The 18,201-nt window shown below is 40.1% G+C and overlaps 1 long non-coding RNA gene across 2 annotated transcripts in view; it reads left to right on the top strand.

Annotated features, from left to right (window-relative positions):
• LOC119872875 overlaps positions 1-18,201 on the top strand; it is a 161,526-nt gene that overhangs the window by 4,154 nt on the left and 139,171 nt on the right. For both annotated transcript variants that reach the window (XR_005363429.1, XR_005363428.1), the window contains exon 2: positions 4,142-4,231. This is a non-coding gene — a long non-coding RNA (uncharacterized LOC119872875). The remainder of the gene's footprint in view (positions 1-4,141; positions 4,232-18,201) is intronic.

Below are 18,201 nucleotides of genomic sequence, written 5' to 3'. Positions count from 1 at the left end.
CTGAGACAGAGAGGTTCAGCCATTTACTGCAAGGTCAAATAGCTAGAAACTGGCAAAGGTGAGGTTGAACCCAGGCAGTTTGACTCCAGAGTCTGTGGTCCTTTCAGCATACTACACAGTCTCACTGCCCATGTTTCAGGAGTGGCTGGTTGATGAGACAGCTGTCTAGGTACAGAGTCACTGACTTGAGCTAGATAACAGAGACTGGAGGTGGCAGCAGTGTGCATAGTGGGAAGACAGCAGCGCGAGTTAAAGAAATAAATACTTAGTGGTAATGGTAGGATGAGTGTTGCACCAGAAAAGAGGGCATCTAAATGGGGTGAAGGTACTCTTTGCATGCTACTTATGGGTTCTCTGTGCAGATACACATGGGAATAACACAAACAAAGGAATCACAGTTAGCTATTTGTAGTTTATTGTATGATTTTCTTTAGGCCCAAAGTAAATGAGTTAGTGCTCATTTTTATGGTGGGATTTTTGATAGGAAAATCTGTAATGGGTTATAATCAGAGTTCAAAATTATCACATTTTGTATGTAGTTAACTACATCACTGCAGGTTATTGAATGTTCTGATTTTGAAAAGGAACTAGATGTTTTCAGTGTCCTGTGCTTCAGAAAAGAACAAGTTAGTCCCAGGTTATTTCCAGTTAGATTTTATGATGTTATGTATCTCCCTGCCATTTGATAAGTTCCAAGATCAAAAACGAAATAAATGATTGAGATCCTGTTACTCTAACAAAATACATATTATATGGTCAGCTTATATCCAATCAGAAGCTTAGACTTCCAGATCAGGCCACGAGCCATGTCGTAACTCTAACATTTTCAAAACCAGTTTAGGATTAGCCAAGGCTGATCATCTATATGAGTGAAACTAAGGACCAGAAATGAAGCTTGGTGCTTCTTTAGGGAAATGACAGTTGCCTCCTCTTCCTCTGCTTCCTTCTCCTCTTTCCTTTCATCATTAACACCAACAAACATTTGTATGGTGCTTTACAGTTGACAAATCATGGCACATGATGTTGTATTTGCTTTGCATTTTCTTCACTGTTTCCTACTTTCCATCAAAAGCTAATACAAAATTATAGAAAGTTGAAATTGTTCCTTTGTCTTTTAAAACTGTGACAGGGACATATACAACTACCAACTCTTACTTATCTAAGATAATTAAACAATGGTTAAAAATATGACAGCAGGGATCCCTGGGTGGCGCAGCGGTTTAGCGCCTGCCTTTGGCCTAGGGCGTGATCCTGGAGACCCGGGATCGAATCCCACGTCAGGCTCCCGGTGCATGGAGCCTGCTTCTCCCTCTGCCTGTGTCTCTGCCTCTCTCTCTCTCTGTGTGACCATCATAAATAAATAAAAATTAAAAAAAAAATGACAGCAATAATTAGGTCAGTTGACTTGGACAACTAAAGTATGGATATGGCCTTTGAATATTAAAATAAATAGCAAAACTAGGCTTTGTTAGACTCAGAGATAGGAGGATAATTCCAAGTATGTAGTCTTTTTTATATTAAGTTACTTGATATCAGAAAATGTCTTAGAAGTACCTAGAGCAGATTGCAATAGTGAATAAAGAGAAAGATATCAGGAATTAAGTAATAAAATTTTACAAATTTGGCCTGAAAATTTTGGGGAATAAATGGCCTTGGTGATTAACAACTGAGATTGGGAATATGGTGACTATCTATTTTATTTTCAGTTCTAAAGTTATATACTCAGATATTATTTCTTGATTTGGCATGCTGGGCAGATTGTCAGCCCTCTATGTGTCTCGTGTGCAAATAGCATTCTCTAACCTGACTTCTAAAGGAATGTTACTGCTGAGGGCCAGCTGATAGGAATGCTTATGAAAAACGGCCAAGAGCACAGTGCTGTGTAAATGCTAACCACCAATGATAATGATACAGAGTGGGAGGAAAGGCATGTTACCTCCCTTGCCCAACTTTGCTGTATAGAGCTTGACCTCCAGGAAAGTCATTTTGTTTGTGGGTGTGTGAGCAAGCAGGCATGCATTTGAATCATCATAGAATATAGATTTAATCATTTTCAAGATGTGTTTTTATTTTAAGAGTCTTTAGATGTCAAGTCAGTAACATTCAAATTTATAAAATGAAGGCATTTTTCTGCACAAACTTTTTTCTCTTGTGTCTGAACTTGGATATACAGAGAGATGGAAACAGTTTTTCTTGTCATTAACCAACTTTAAAGGCAACTTCAGTTTAATAGGCTGTAGCTGAGTGCTCCCAGCCCAGTCAGCCTCTCTCTGCTTGAGCGCAGGCAAGAGTAATTCACTCTCAGTGGGAAGCAGAAAGGGCATGTACTATTTTCTTAAGAAACCAAAGTAAGCGCTGTGTGTCTGACAAGCAGTGACATCCCCCACCCTACCCCAGTGGTGGCCGTGTCGCAAGTCTGTTGAGAACATTTCCCACTGTTGTCACTGAAGTGTGTGGATTTATCTCATGGAGGGACTACTCTCTGGAACAGTCTTCCAGGTGTGACTGCCCGCCCCCTCCCGCAGTAAGCTCTCATCCTAATTTTGCATTCAGCTGTTACTTCCTGGAAAAGGGTCAGAAACCACAAGGAAGAGCAAGGCTAATTGTAGCCAAGCCCCAAATATTGTAGGAGCTGAGGATCCAGTTTCTTCATGAAAAGACTTCATTTGAGAGAATACAGTTCTCACCTGAAACCTTAATTGGACTCTATGATTTTTGGTTCTCTCAAGTTCTGCAACATTTGGTTTTGTTCTATGAAAAATACTAGGAAATCGCACAGTAGAGAAGCATCCCATTTCTTAAATGCTTTTAAAATTAAGATAAGACTTGTCTGACAAAGGCATCATGATGCTTGGCAATGTCCGAGACTGATTTCTATTTTTCTGCTCTTATTGGAAAATACATCTGGGTTCATAACCTTGAGTCTGTTAAAGTCATCATCTGTTGTCTCACAAAGATCTTTTAGGGAGAAACTTTCATCTATTTCTTTCTACTTGGCACTTGGCCTTGGAGACGATGTGGAGAAAGCAATGCATGAACTTTAACTGCAGTACCAAGTCTGCTATGAGTCAGTGTCCAGCCTGATCCTTCATAGCCTGCATTCTGCTTTGTAAGAAAATGCAGTGGGAAGTTTTTCTGCCAGTCATGGTTTTGTCCTTCGCCAGGAATAGATATGGCCTCTGGCATTTCCTTTCTGCCCATTTCTCTTCTGTGACCAGGGCAAACTCCATCTGTTTATGCCCCAGCATTCCAAAGTAACTAAAACAAAGTGCACTTCTTCCAATTTTTGGAGTACCTACTATGGGCAAGGCGGTCTTTTGGGGGCTGATCCCACCACTCTCCCCTGTAGCCTGGTGGGGAAAGCGAGAAAACATCTGTAAATACAGCTGCATGTTTTTGCTCCTGGGGCCTCAGTGTCTTTTCTCTTATCACTATCTCAGTGCTTGATGTCTTCTGAATGTAAGCCCACAGAACAGAGTTTGGATATAGTTGTATGTTGTGTATTATCATTGCTGGCATTCCATGTGTTACTTTTTACCAATAGTAAGTAAGAACTATAAATCTGTTTTTGGTGCTAGTAAGAGTCTTGCTAAGAAAAGAAGGAATAAGGAAGTAGAGATTTTCTTAGGAGTCTCAAAAGGCCATAAAGCTTTCAGAGATCTTGATTTCCCTGGCATTTATCATTTTCTCCCTTCCCCATTTTGGGTATTTTTTGATTTACACCAATAAGCAGGACTGAAGACTATCTCCTGGGTGCGGATAGAAGACATGGTTGCTAACACACGCTGCATGGAGTTCCAGCTTTGATAAAGGGGTCTTTGATGAGTCCTTTGATCTTGCTCAAGTTTTAAGGATCTGTTTGCAGACACCTGACAATGAGCAAAGTCAGCAGAAACAGCTTTCAGACTTCATTTCTCTCCCACTCAGGGAAGCCATCAACCATGCCCTTTTATCTCTTCCACTAAAGCCAGATTGTGTCTCTGGCTTGAACTTGCTGAATTGGTAGTGGGCCTCTTAAACTTCCTCACTTTCTGCATATTTTACTCAAATGAAACAGCCTGGGGAGGCGTGAAAGGGGATGAGTGGGCAGTTTCTAATGAAGCCTGGCTCTTATTCCTGCCCATGTCTGTGTCTGTCCTAGGATAAAGCATCCTGATGCTGAGCATCACCAAGACACAGAGGATGACGTGAACAGTTAGGACACAGGACTGCTAGGCTATGGATGGTGCAGGTAGGATTAGTGGCAGAAAAAGAGAAGTGACTCACTTGGAGGGTAAGGAAATAAGGGCTTGTTCTGAGGTTCAGAAATTAAGCATATCTGCATGAAAATCATTTCTGGGTTAAATTGAAAAGGAAAATGAGCACAGATTTGGATATATTTGGGTATAGTATAAACTTCTTACTCAAAATAGTCTTTTTGGAACATCTTACTCATCCTGCTAAGTCATAGGACTTAATGACGTTGAGGGAGTTGAATTAGCAGGACATTTCCTGGAAAAGGAGCACACGAGATCATGCATTGTCAGATAAGGTGTTTGGTTTCTGTTTTTTAAAGAGTACATTTTAAAGAGACAATTTTTGATATAGGTGTCAGAAGAAAGGTAACATTTTGGCAGCCCAGAGCACTTGATGACTATCTAAATGATACAGGGAATTTGCACCACAGATAGGGGAGAAATGAGAGTTTACTCTGGAGAGGGTTGGTCGGGGAAGGCTTTATGGAAGAGGGAATGATAATAGCTATCAGGTGCCTATTGTGGGCATTTCTTTCTACATCCACTGTTTCATGATCTTCTTGAAATAGAGGTACATTTACCTCCATTTTACAGATCATGAAACACAGCATCAGAGAGGCAAAGTAATTTGTCTAAGGTTTTCTAGTTCATCACGGGTAGAGCTGGGGTTTGAACTGGGGCAATTTGTTCCAGTCTTTTATGCCTCATTGCCTTTGCTTAGGCCAGACCTGAAAGATGGATATGATTTAGTTGTAGGGTAGAGCAGCTTAGGACCAGCATCTGACCTAAGGGAGGAGAGTGACCAAGGTGAGGGAGGGATGAGTGAACACTGTTCCTCATCCTGCATGTTGTCTGTGGTAATGGAGAGTGGAAAGGAGACCAGCTTAACGTTGTGTTCAGCCTAGATTCATGAACCCAAGTCTCCTGACACCAAATAAAGTACTCTTTTCATGATGTCTTAATATATTTTACTCCAGAGTTGGGCAAAAAGATAGTAGGTTTTAAAATGCAAAGGCATACCACTTTGTGCATGAATTTGTTAATATATAAAAGAATTGGGGAGGACAGTTCGAAAGCCCAGGATACTAAACTGAGTCTTTGAAGAGAGGTAAGGAGAGATTGAGGACAACAGTGGCTGTTCCCTGTTTTTATACTAGGTCGTGTGTGTGTGTGTGTGTGTGTGTGTGTGTGTGTGTTTGAATCTGTTACTGTGCATTGGGGCACAACCAGAGGCTCCCAGAAATACTTCCTGTCCTGTTTGACTGTGTGCCCACTTACTCTCTAAGAGCAGAACTAATTGTTTCAACTTTTTATCTTGTCATTGGCAAGGCTTACTATTATTTTCAGTTACTCAATTCCTAAACAGCTCATATCTCGCTGTTTCTCTCTCTAGAGGCACCAGGTTGGCTAATCCAGGTTCTGAATGGGACCCACCATAGCAAAAAATATTTAAGATGATCTTGGCTGAGGTAAAATTTTGTCACCCTCTCCAAGCTTGGTATCTATGTGTCTTGTTCTGAATGTCTGATTCATGAGCCTCTCTCATTCCTAAGCACTTGATTGCTTGGGACTCCTTTCAACTCTGAATAACTGGTAGCTCCCACAAACTTTCTAGGTAGATCCCGGAGAGACATCTGCCTTCTTAGTCTTATTGAGTCCCTTCAGTAGACATCTACTGTTTCTACCTGCTCTGGATCCTTTCTTCTATTGGTAATAATAACTTCCCATACTGCAAGACTTCCAATCTCTTAGCATGTGCGTGTGTGGGTGCACTTGTGCATGCATGCACATAGCACATGAAAAGGTAGTCCAACCAAATACTCTCTTCAGGAATTTAAATTTTAAACAGATTGATCCAAGAATAGAAAGTGGTTCGAGGAATGACTTCAGGTGACTGCGCATTAGTCTTGCTATTAAGATTGCCCCGGTTGCTTTTATTTCTGATTGTTTTAAGGTCTAATGTTCAGCTTTTCTTTAATTTTTGTGAATTTGCCCATGTGCTTCCTCAAATTTCTTTTTTACTGTTCAAATGAGCTCTCATCAGTTTCTGTTGTTTGCAACCAAAGAACTTTAATCAATATAGATCCTTGGGGTGCCTGGGTGGCTCAGTTGATTCAGCTTCTGACTTGATTTTGGCTTAGGTCATGATCTCAGGGTTATGAGATCAAGCCTTAAGAATCTGCCTAAGATTCTCTTTCTCTCTCTACTCCTCCCCCACTCTCTTTCTCTTTCTCCCTCTCAAAAAAAAAAAAAAAAAAAAAAAAAAAATATATATATATATATATATATATATATATATATAAACCCTTACTTATTTGAAATTACAACTGCCAAAAGCAGGGTAGTTGGTCAGTAACATGACAAAGCCTTTTCTGTTTGAGTGCTAAGACTCCTCACTGAGTGTTGGCATGAAATTTTTCCTTTTGTGCTTACTTGAGTCTGGACTGACAGACTTCCCTATGCTCTGGCATTCTGGTTACTTCAGCCTACAGTTCGCCTTCTTTGGACTTTCCATTCTAAGGACAGCTTCCTTAAGCTGCCTCTGGTCTACCACCTGCTTTGGTACTAAAAAGTTTATATTTTCTGTCTCTGGTAGTTTCTCTAAAAGTCTCCTTGTTTCTCTACAAATTCCATGGGATGCCCAGAGTTTCCATTCTTCTTTCCTGGAGATTCACTATTTCAGGAACTCTTCTTTCCCAGGTCCATAGCCTCTAGGCTACGAGGTGAGTTTGGGATTGAGGCAAACCTGATTTAGCATCTCACTCCCAGTACTTATGTATGACTTTACCTAATCTCCTTGAGTCTTTCTTCTTTCTTTTCTTTTCTTTTCTTTTCTTTTCTTTTCTTTTCTTTTCTTTTCTTTTCTTTTCTTTTCTTTTCTTTCTTTTCTTTTCTTTCTTTTTTCTTTCTTTCTTTCTTTCTTTCTTTCTTTCTTTCTTTCTTTCTTTCTTTCTTTCTTCTCTTTCTTTCTTCTTTCTTCTTTCTTTTAATAAATGCTCTTCATGGCTGTAGAAATTCAGACTGCTGTCCATGTATTGGTATTGGTGTGTACTGAAGACAGAGGTTTCTGGGCAATAGAGTGTGGATAATGTGGTGCAAACTGTTAGTCTCTTGAGAAAAATGACTCTGTATGGACTCTAGGGATGATAAATTTACTAGATTTACTAAATTTAGTGTCATTTTTTAAAAAAGATTTTATTTATTTATCCATGAGAGACAGAGAGAGAGAGAGACAGACAGACAGACTGACATAGGCAGAGGGATAAGCAGGCTCCATGCAGGGAGCCTGATGTGGGACTTGATCCCAGGACTCCAGGATCACACTCCGGGCTGAAGGCGGCGTGAAACCGCTGAGCCACCCAGGGATCCCCACTAGTGTCATTTTATATAGGAAATGTCACAAATAAAGAAACACAGGCCCAGAGAAGTTCAGTCACTTGACTAATAGCTAATTGGTTACAAAACCATATGTAAAATTCATCCCTTCTGAAAAGTACTATCTGTGCTAAAAGTTGTCCTGGAGGCTTTGCCTACATGTTTTTTAGTTTATTTTTGTTGTTGATCCAGTAACTCTAGTGCCAGGTTCACTAGAAAGATTATTTCACCTGAGATGGGAATGATAGTAAAGGCCTGAATCCAGAGAGAGACAGGTCCCTATTTCGTTTGGTTTATTGAATCAGGAAAGTACAAGCTCTGTAGCTCAGAGTGTGAGCTCTCTCTAGTGATTTTTCAGGGCAACCCTGGTGTTAGGGCTTCCATATCCAGCCAATACGGATAGTTCACAGTGTTGGCCTGTGTCTCCTCAGGGAATTGACACCCATGAGGGTGATCTGGTCACACTGGCCCTGCACACTTGATTTGGTTGAGAGGTACACATAGCCCCAAAGAGCCAAGCTGCCCTGCCAGCTTCTCATCACTTTACTAGTCTAGGCAGGCTTCCCCCAGGCAGGGGGAGGACTACTGAGTTACATCAGACATAAATGAATCAATACAAACTAATTCTTTCACAAAAGAAAACCTAATTAGTCACACTGCTGTCCAAATCAACTGCTTCTCTCTCTCAGCAGCTGACACATTCCAATTCCTGCATACAACTTTATTTTAATTCCCATTAATGAAAACTACATATCTATTTTGTTATTGCCAAGTTTAAGCCTTGCCAAATTTGTTTTTTAAAATACAACCAATACTGGAAACTTAACTATGGTCTTAGAAGGGTTTTCACAGTTTAGAAGAAAATCAGGCCTTATGTTAGGAAATAGAATAAGTTCACAGTAGGTGATGATCTAATCAGAGGTGAGTTCTCACTTGGCTGCCTTTGTAAGAGAGAGATGCAGAACTGAGGGATGACCGCATGGCACCCCCTGGAAGGTGTTGCAACCCAGTTCCAGTCTCTAGGAAGAATGAGCATTTCCCACAGGCCTTTCCTACTGATAGATGTTTCGTATCACTGCAAGAGCCCCAGTGAAATCAAAGGCCCCTTGTTAAGGGGAAACTTGATTTTTCATTCACTCATCATACATCATTCTTCCTAGTGTCCCTGGCAACCAAAGAGACTGCTGCCTCCTAAGGCCAATGTAGAGCATCCGTTACCACATTGGCAAGTTGGATTCTGTGTGTAGACTAGCTGTTGAGGTGGTGCTGTGGTTGGTTGAATGTGAGTGGGTGAGCTTTCAAATTCTCACTAGCTGTTTGACCTTGGATAAGCTCTAAGCTCCCTCTCCTGTAGAAATGGGGCTGATACTGTATTTTCTTAGATTTAGGATACCACCATTCTTTTTTGTACAACTAAGGAAGAAAAATTGCTGCTAATTAAACTATGACACAACAGTGATTGTAAAATTCAGCCTATTTATTTATTTATTTATTTATTTATTTATTTATGAAAGTGAGTGAGAGCAAGTGCAAGTGTGTGCACACTGGGACAGGGGCAGAGGGAGAGGGAGAAGATCTCAAGCAGACTTCTTGCTGAACATAGTTGATGAGGCTTGATCCTACAACCCTGAGAGCATGACCTGAGCCAAGATCAAGGTTACCTGACTGAGTTACTCAGGTGCCCGCAAATTCACCCATTTTAGAGATGTTAAAATGTAAAAAAAAAAAAAGATTACAGTTGAAGAAATAGGATAGCACTTACTTCATGGTACTGATAAAGTACCATGGGATAATTCAGATAAATGGTTAGCATTTTGTCTGTCATGCAGTAAGCCCTAATAAATGATTACTACTATTTTACTCCCAGAAGGTAGAAGTTTGGGTAATTTCAGCAAATCATTTAACTTTCTGTGGTTTATTCTCTTCATTTTTAAAATGAATAGGAGCTATACCATCTTGCCACCTAGAATTGGGAGGAAAAATTAATTGAAAAATATTTTGCAGGCCTTAGTAGCTCTAAATATGAGGCACTATCAACTCCTGCTATTTATCTTCTGTAAGCTGATAAAGAAATATATTCTTTTTTAAATGCACGTATTAATTTAGTTGGAGTTCCAAGACCAATTTAAACTTTGAACTTGGAGTGTGAAAAGAACTTTACATTTTTTCTTTGTCCTACTCAACATGATTCTGATTGTTCATAGATTATTCTGTTTTATACCAAGAGGGTAAAAGTTACCTTAGTATAATATCTCCAGGGCAGCCCCCGTGGCGCAGTGGTTTAGCACCGCCTGCAGCCCTGGGTGTGATCCTGGAGACCCAGGATCGAGTCCTGCATTGGGCTTCCTGCGTGGAGCCTGCTTCTCCCTCTGCCTGTGTCTCTGCCTCTCTCTTCGCTCTCTCTGAATGAATAAATAAATAAATCTTAAAAAAAAAAAGTATAGTATTTCCATGTTGGGCACACCTAAATAAATAATACCTGGTTGCAAATTTTTTAAAAATTTTATTTATTTATTCATGAGAGACTGAGAGAGAGAGAGAGAGAGAGGCAGAGACATAGGCAGAGGGAGAAGCAGGCTCCATGCAGGGAGCCCGACATGGAACTTGATCCCGGGACTCCAGGATCACGCCCTGGTTGAAGGCAGCGCTAAACCGCTGAGCCAACCTAGCCGCCCGCAAATTTTTCATGTTTCTGAACTCTCACAAATTTTAGAAGAGTGGTAGAGTTGACTTTCATTATATTCATTAGATGAGAAAGGAAAAATAGTTCCAGGTTATTGTAAATAATCACTAAAGAGAAAGGAAGTTCATTTTGAAATATTATTCAAACACTAGTCACATGGAGCCTTACTGTCAGATCCCAGTTTGAGTAGCAAGGAGCTAGACCAATAGGGTCAGCTGTTATGTGAGAGAAGTTTAGTTTAATTCAACTTTCAGTTACTTAGTCTTTAGTATGAAGAAGCATGGTGTTAGGTACAAGTGTTGCAAAGTAATTTAGGACAAAATTCTTGCACTCCTAGAATTTATAGTTTGATAAGAAATGAGAACATAGAATGATAAATACTATAAAAATGACATGGGACTACCAAGGAAACAGTGACTAACTCTGCCTGGCTAAACACAGGAAGGCTTTAAAGGTTGTATAGGAATTTACAAAATGAAGAGATTGGGAAAGAGTAATTCCTGCAAAGAGAACAGTGTTTGCAAAAGCTATGGGTGTGAAGAAGTATGGCTTTTTTTTTTTTTTTTAAGATTTTTATTTATTTATTCATGAGAGACACAGAGAGAGAGAGAGAGAGAGAGAGAGAGAGGCAGAGACACAGAGGGAGAAGCAGGCTCCATGCACCGGGAGCCCGACGTGGGACTCGATCCCGGGTCTCCAGGATCATGCCCTGGGCCAAAGGCAGGCACCAAACCGCTGCGCCACCCAGGGATCCCAGAAGTATGGCTTTTATGTAGCTTTAGCATGACTACATTGCAATGTACTCTGTGTGTGTGTGTGTGTGTGTGCACACATGCGTGTGCATGCATACTGGGTAGAGTCAGTTGTGGTGGCCAGATACTGGCAAAGAAAGTTGAGATAAGACGGTAAAGACCTTTAAGTGGCTATGTGAAGCAGTGTAGACTTTATCCCGCAGGCAAAAAAGGTATAGGTTCCAGAAGGGTTTGGTGGCAGATGCAGTGGGCCATAATGACACATTGGCTCTAGGGTGCTGAACATCACAGAGGAACTTGGAATGATTTCGGGTGTCAAACTTGGACTTCTGTGATCAGAGGGGTGGCATTTACTGATAAGGAACATAGGAGGGGTAGCCACTGTGAGAAAAAAAGCATAAGGCTGAGACCCAGAAGACCTGCAGTTTGGTGTGAGCTTTTCAAAGACTACCTCTGAAAATAATTAGATCCGGTTACTGTATTGCATAACATACTATACTCCTCCATACCTCATGTTCCTCACATTCATGGAAGGAAGACAGAGTAACAGACCGAGATGATCTAAGAGTCAGGGTGCATGAGTTCAATTCCTGACAGTTACTAGCTTTGTGGTTTGAGGGCAAGGTCCCTAACCTGGGTTTCCTGAGAAGTGATAATAACAGCTGTATTTGACACATAGTAAGTCCTCGATAAATGTTCCTTGTTACCTTTCTTTTTCTTTTTTTTTTTCCTTGTTACCTTTCTTATTCTTATTACTTTTACTATCTCTACAAAAAAATTCTGGATTTCCAAATGGATTCTATGGCATTTTTGGTGAGAAGAATAATATTAATAGATACATTTATCCTTTAATTCGAGGCAGCATAGCATAGTGGTAAAGAGCAAAAATTCAGAACCAGAGCATTTAAAGTTGAGTCTGCATCTGCCACCCACTAGCTGGGTGACATCAGGCAAGTTATTAACTTTTCTGAGCCTCATTTTACTCAGCTGTAAAACAAAGGTAATGAGAGCATCTATCTCACAGGTTGTGAGGATTCAATGAGATAAAACACATTAAGTGCTTTGATGAGTACCTGACACATATCAATGCTTATATAAGAGTTTATTATTATAATCATTTTACTTTTTAAATTGTAAACTGCTGGGGATTGGGGTACTCCACGGGAAAGGTAGCTGCTTTTCCAGGTCGGTGATTTTGTTCAGACGGCAGAGCAGTCTTCAGAGAGACAGTCCTGTGTTTAGTCAGGTCATAATTGACGAGTCTTGTAGGCCAGTGAAGCTGTGGACCACGGCTAGCCTCTGAAATGGCTTCTCTGAATTAAATGGGATGTCTTTCTCCTCCAGATTCTGTGTGGGAGGCTTATGCATTTGGTTTGGTAATGAGTTTGCTTTTTGAGCCAAAGAAGGGAAGAGAATAAAAGAAGAGAGAAGGCGTGAGAGGCAATCATAGAAACCTGGAGGCTTAGATCCTCCAAAATGGAAAAGGAGCCTGCATTTCTGCAGAAACAAGAGAGAAACAACTAACAATCTCAAAGCTCATTATGATTTAACTTTGAGATAGCACAGAATGACAGTAATGTGACTACCGAAGCCTGTTTTAACTGTAGGTAGGACAAAGGAGTGGAAATGGAGTGTATTAGTAGGAGCGTAAAGATAACCTCCTCGCTTACAGGCTGTGCATATATTAGTGCATGGATGTTCTGTTAAAAGCCACTAAATCTCTCTAAAGTGGGCTTTTCCCTTTCTATGGCAAATGATTGAAAAATCTTTGTTGTGTATTTACTTGAACAAATTTTTGGAACCTTTTAAGATGCTTGCTCTGTTGTTAGAAGGCTACAAACTCATGATGGATAGTGTCAACAGATAGGAGATAGTGATGAATTCAGAGGGCACATTGCCTTGCATAGCTGAAAAGAGTACAGTATGAATTCATCTAATTTTTTTCTGCAGAGGAACATTTCTCTTTGTTAGAGTATAGTAGAATATTGAAAAGATAGAAGAATCTGAGTGCTCCTTTTTCCCCACCGACAGACACTGTCATTTCCTTTGCTTTTCCATGTGTCTGTTATTACTATGATCATCACTATTATTGTCTTTCTTCAACTTTTCACATCTGAGAAGTGAAAATTGTCATCGGTGTCATTTTGTGAGACAGAGTCTGAATGAAAGAGCTGGACATTGGTGTTTGTCTAGACTAATTGCATAAATTTGGAACTTTGTAACTTGATCTTGTGTATCAGAAGCCCATATCCATAATTATTTACTTAAATCTTTTATTTTATTTTTTTAAGATTTTATTTATTTATTTATGAGAGACACAGAGAGAAGGCAGAGATATAGGCAGAGGGAGAAGCAGCCTCCTCACAGGGAGCCCGATGTAGGACTCGATCCCAGAACTCCGGGATCACACCCTGAGCCAAAGGCAGAAGCTCAACCACTGAGCCACCCATGCATTCCTACTTAAATCTTTTAATATACATTGTCCTAAGAGAGGTTTTGAATATTTTCATTGGATCAGAAGAATTTTTAAAATTTGAAGCCAACTGAATAGACTCACTAAAATGTGCTTGCAGATGGTATCAAGGGGGTAATTACACAATGGCAAAGCAGAGTTTCAGGTCTGTAAATGTCTTTTAGTCATATTTGTTGAATTCAAATGAGGGTATGTAGCTCTCCTGAAATGCAAAGGAAGAAGATGCTTTCCCCTCCAGTTGGGGCACTTACTGTCTTTTGGCATCATGACTTTAAATGTACAATAAACAGAAGATGGTATAGATCAGGTGAGCAGGGTTGATGCCTCTCATTGCCTCTTTGTGATCTTGGGCAAGTCACATAAATCCTTATAGGCTGAAGTTTCTTCGTGTGAAAAATGAGCAGGTTAGAAAAGATATTTTCTAATATCCCTTTCAGCTCTAGAAGTATATGGTTCCAAGTGAATGCAAATTAACATGGTGTGAACAAAATGCTTTTTTCACTTACTCAGCAATACTAAGAACATCCTAGGAGCTAAGTACTCTAATGGGGCTGTGGATGCAAAAGATAGGAACATTTGGTCCTGCTTTCAAGAGGCTCACAAACTAGCAATTACAATGCACTATGCTCAGTGTGCCCTGCTCCTCCTTACCCCACTCCCAGACTAAACTGATGGTGATCTGGAAGAGAGCAGGGCTAGCCCCAAGGTTGGGTTGGCCAGCCATCAAGCTGTGGTGGTGACATCTGTGATAGGCTCCAAAACATAAGCAAAAGTTTATCAGGTACAGAAGAGGGAAGGATGCTTCTAGCAAAAGGAGTAGCAATGACAAGGCATACCCTGTGTTAAAGGGTTACCTCAAACATGGACATATCAATAGTGGAAAATAATGGAGACCAGAGGAATTATTTGGGACTTGATTATGAAGAGCCTTGAAAGTGATGGTAAGATCTTTTGACTTTATCCCAACAGCTTTGGGAAACCATGAAGAATATATGTGACCAGATTGCTTTCAGAAAGCTCACTTAGGTGGCACTGTGGAGTCTGAATAAAGGGAGGAGGAGGGGAAAGGAAGCTCTTAGGAGACTATTTTGATGGTCCATAGGGACAATGATGAGAGCTATATATGGGGCTGTGACAGTGTGAATAGGGAGGAAGGGACACAGATGAGAGATGGCTCAGAGGCTGAATCAATAGAATCTATTCAACATGTTTTTATTTGGGGCCCACTATGTGTCAGCCAATACGAACCATGAAGAGAATATATGCACTGCTGAAATGCTGAGGAGTAGTCAGAGTGGAATGGAGGGAAGTGGTACTAGTTTAGGTGGGCTTCCTGGAAGAGGTGAAGTCTGATACGGGTTTTCAAGGAAGGAAAAGAGACATGAATTTGTAGAAGGAGGCAAGAGAATATTTTAAAGTCTGGCCAAGGGCTTTTGAGAAGGCTTTGGAGATGCCCAGTGGGTCTGCTTGATTAGTGAAGAGAGTCTTCTGTGAATGTGGAGAAAAAGATGGGGATATAAGAGGCATTTGGGTAAGAAGACTGAGCAAAAGAAACATCTCAATTTGATTTGCTAAGCCACACAGAACCACTGTGGATTTTTAGGAGAGGAGTTATGTGGCATAATAGAAAAGAGATGGAATCAATGCTTGCAGACCTGAATTAAGCCACTATTAGCAGGGTCAACATTCAAGTCAATCAAGGTCTTCAAAGCTCATATTTGTGCAGTTAGAATGGGAGAAAAGAAGTGTTTAGATGGAAACCCAGCTAAGAGACAATGATGGTAGTAAGGGAAAAAATGCATGTGAACCAGACGTTATATAGACACTGGAGAATATGAGGAAAAAGAAATGGCAGGAAAATGGACTGCCTAGCCCACTGGGTACCTGGGAGCAAGAATATTGTTCAGAAAAATCTGGATACTTGCCATTACTTCCTACCCTCTCATCTCACCTCACTTCTACCTCTGGATGTGGAACCAAAAGGTTGATGGGTACCCAGGAATATTTCCTATCAAAGACATGAACTGTTTGCATACATCTTTGAATAGTGATGCAAGTCCCAGGTATGAAACGATTAGGCTTAGGCAGCATCATGACACCTAGACCCTCAGGTTCTAGGCATCATAGGAAACTGCTAGCAATGGCTTCCTCTGCTTCTGCTCTGGGTGGCTGCCCTGCTGCTCCTGGTGGCATTCTTTCATTATTTTTTTCTGACTTTTTATGTGTAATACCATTAATTGTATAATTATTTGTCTTTATACAATATTTTCCCTTTTTAAAAAAGTTTTATTTATTTATTTTAGACAGAGTGAGAGAGTGTGTGTGCATGTGCAAGCAGGGGGAGGGGCAGAAGGAGAAGGAGTCTCTTGCAGGGCTTGATCTCACAATCTCATGACCCTGAGATTGTGACCTGAACTGAAATCAAGAGTTGGATGCTTATCCGACTGAGCCACCGAGGTGCCCCTTATTTTCCCATTTTTAAAGTTTGTGCGAAGCACAACTCATGAACTATGTTTTAAGGCATCAGTACTACTTAAATCCTTGAAAGTAAGTGGTTTAACTTTTTTCTTTTTTTAAGTAGATGCCATGCCCCATTTGGAGCCCAATGTGAGGCTCGAACTCATGACCCTGAGATGGAGATCTTAGCTGAGATCAAGAGTTGGACACTTAACTGACTGAGCCACCCAGGCACCTTGAAAGTGGTTTAATATTCTGGTTCATCTCCTTTTATGTATCTTTTATTATGAGTTACATAACATTTCCGTAAAGTTCTTGGGACCAATAAATTTGGTAATTTGTTTACTTAAAATACAGTGATAGACTATATATTTCAAAGGAATTTACACAATAGCAATACCATCTAGGAATAATACTAGTTATTATAATAATACAGTGATATGACTCTGACCTCTTTTTAATGTCTCCACTCTTAATATGGTAAACAAATTTGGCAATTGATCTTGACAGTTGGTCTTGGCAAAGAAAGTCTGTTGAGAATTTTTCATCATGATTTTAGTTGCCACAACAAAGTGAAAGAATGAATCTCTTAACTCTAGTAGGTATGTGATATTAATTAAGACCACTACCTCATGACTTTCATTTCAGTGCTTTTAAGCTTCCAGCATTCTTGGCCGAATATATCAAGCATATATAACCTTACAGATTAAATGGATGTGATTTCTCCCTGCCAATTTAAACTTGACTGAATGATTCATCAGCCTGTGCCTTCAATGGGTTTATAGTCTAATAGGAAAGTGAACAAATAAACAAATACATTACAATATGACAAATGGTCTTTATTTCTGCAGACTAGTAAGATAGTGCTAGGAATCTGAAACAACAGAGCCAACTATACCCTAATTTTAGGATCTTAACAGTTGAGTTTCTTTCTGTTTCCTCCTAAAACACTGTGTTGACTCCTGACAAGTGGAGTGCCCTAGTCACCCAGCAGACTATGTTCTCAGCTGGGTGGGACTTGAAATAAGAAGTATGATTTTTCTTGCTGCCTCCAAAAGTAACCCTCGATTTTCCTGCCTAGAGTTTCACTGCATGACCAGCTTTTTATTTTCTTGTCTTTTTCTGTCCTGGCCCTTTTTGGCTGCTGGTCTCATGGAAGCTGATTGATGTAAATAACCTTTGTCTTCTGTAGATTCTCACCTGGAAGTCAAGGACCAAGCTAGAGGCTGAAAGCATGGGCTCTGCCATTAGTCATATAGGAAAATTAAGGCAAGTCATTTATTCTTTTGGGTGTAAGTGCTCACCAATTAAAAAGGGACTATCTGCCCTTTTTCCTCAAAAGGCTAACATGAAGACAAAATACTACTTGGGAAGACATTTTTGCAAAGTAGAGAGTCACTAAATACAGTACACTATTTAATTATCAATCTTTCTATAGCTTTTCCTATCCTCCAGTGTCTACTAGCCATTTTTAGTTTCATCATCTGCCTTAAAGCATTTCCCTTAAATTCTTTCAATTTTAGCCACACTACTGGTAGGCGACTGTAATTCATGTTCTTGCTGAGGGACACCTGAAGTCAGCTTTCACTCCTAACCAGGTATCCAAAGCTAGATTTATATTTCTTTTTAAAGAAAAAAGAGAAATGAAAGCCTCAAAGAAAGGTTGTCTGGCAACCGGATAAAGGAAGGAATTTCTTTCAGGCTTTCCAAGAAGACAGAATGGGAGTCTTGAAATATAAATTACTTTTTAATGGTGTCTTGAAAAGGTGTTATTCTCAACCATCTGCCTCTTTTACCCCCTTCCTGAATATGGCCTATACATGCAATGAAACCATTGTGCATCTTTAAATTGAATAAAAGTAAAGATATTTTAGGAGATGGAAGGACTTTAGAGATTTTTTGGTTTATCCATCTATTTTCTGAAGTAGGGAAGTGGGATTTAGAATAGGTAAAAGATTTCCCCTTGATCTGTAGCTTTTCAGTGCTAAGACCAAACCCAGTTCCTCACTCTCAGCCCAGAGTTCTCACCCCTAGCCAGAGGTGAGATATGAGCCCAAATAACTACACTTGAGGCAGAGAATGGCATTGTAAGTATAGTACTGAGTTTCAGTTCCCTCCTCCCTGCTGGTGGAAAGGGTAGCAGAAGAGTCAAAGATCCCAGGCCAGGTGGACATCACTGTCAAACATCTCAAGATGATACTTGAGATGTTTACTTTGGAGGCAGAC

Source organism: Canis lupus, chromosome 8 (genome assembly GCF_011100685.1).
Source record: "Canis lupus familiaris isolate Mischka breed German Shepherd chromosome 8, alternate assembly UU_Cfam_GSD_1.0, whole genome shotgun sequence".
NCBI lineage: Eukaryota > Metazoa > Chordata > Mammalia > Carnivora > Canidae > Canis > Canis lupus.
Note: the sequence above shows the minus strand (reverse complement) of the source record. Positions and strands in the feature narration are given on the sequence as shown.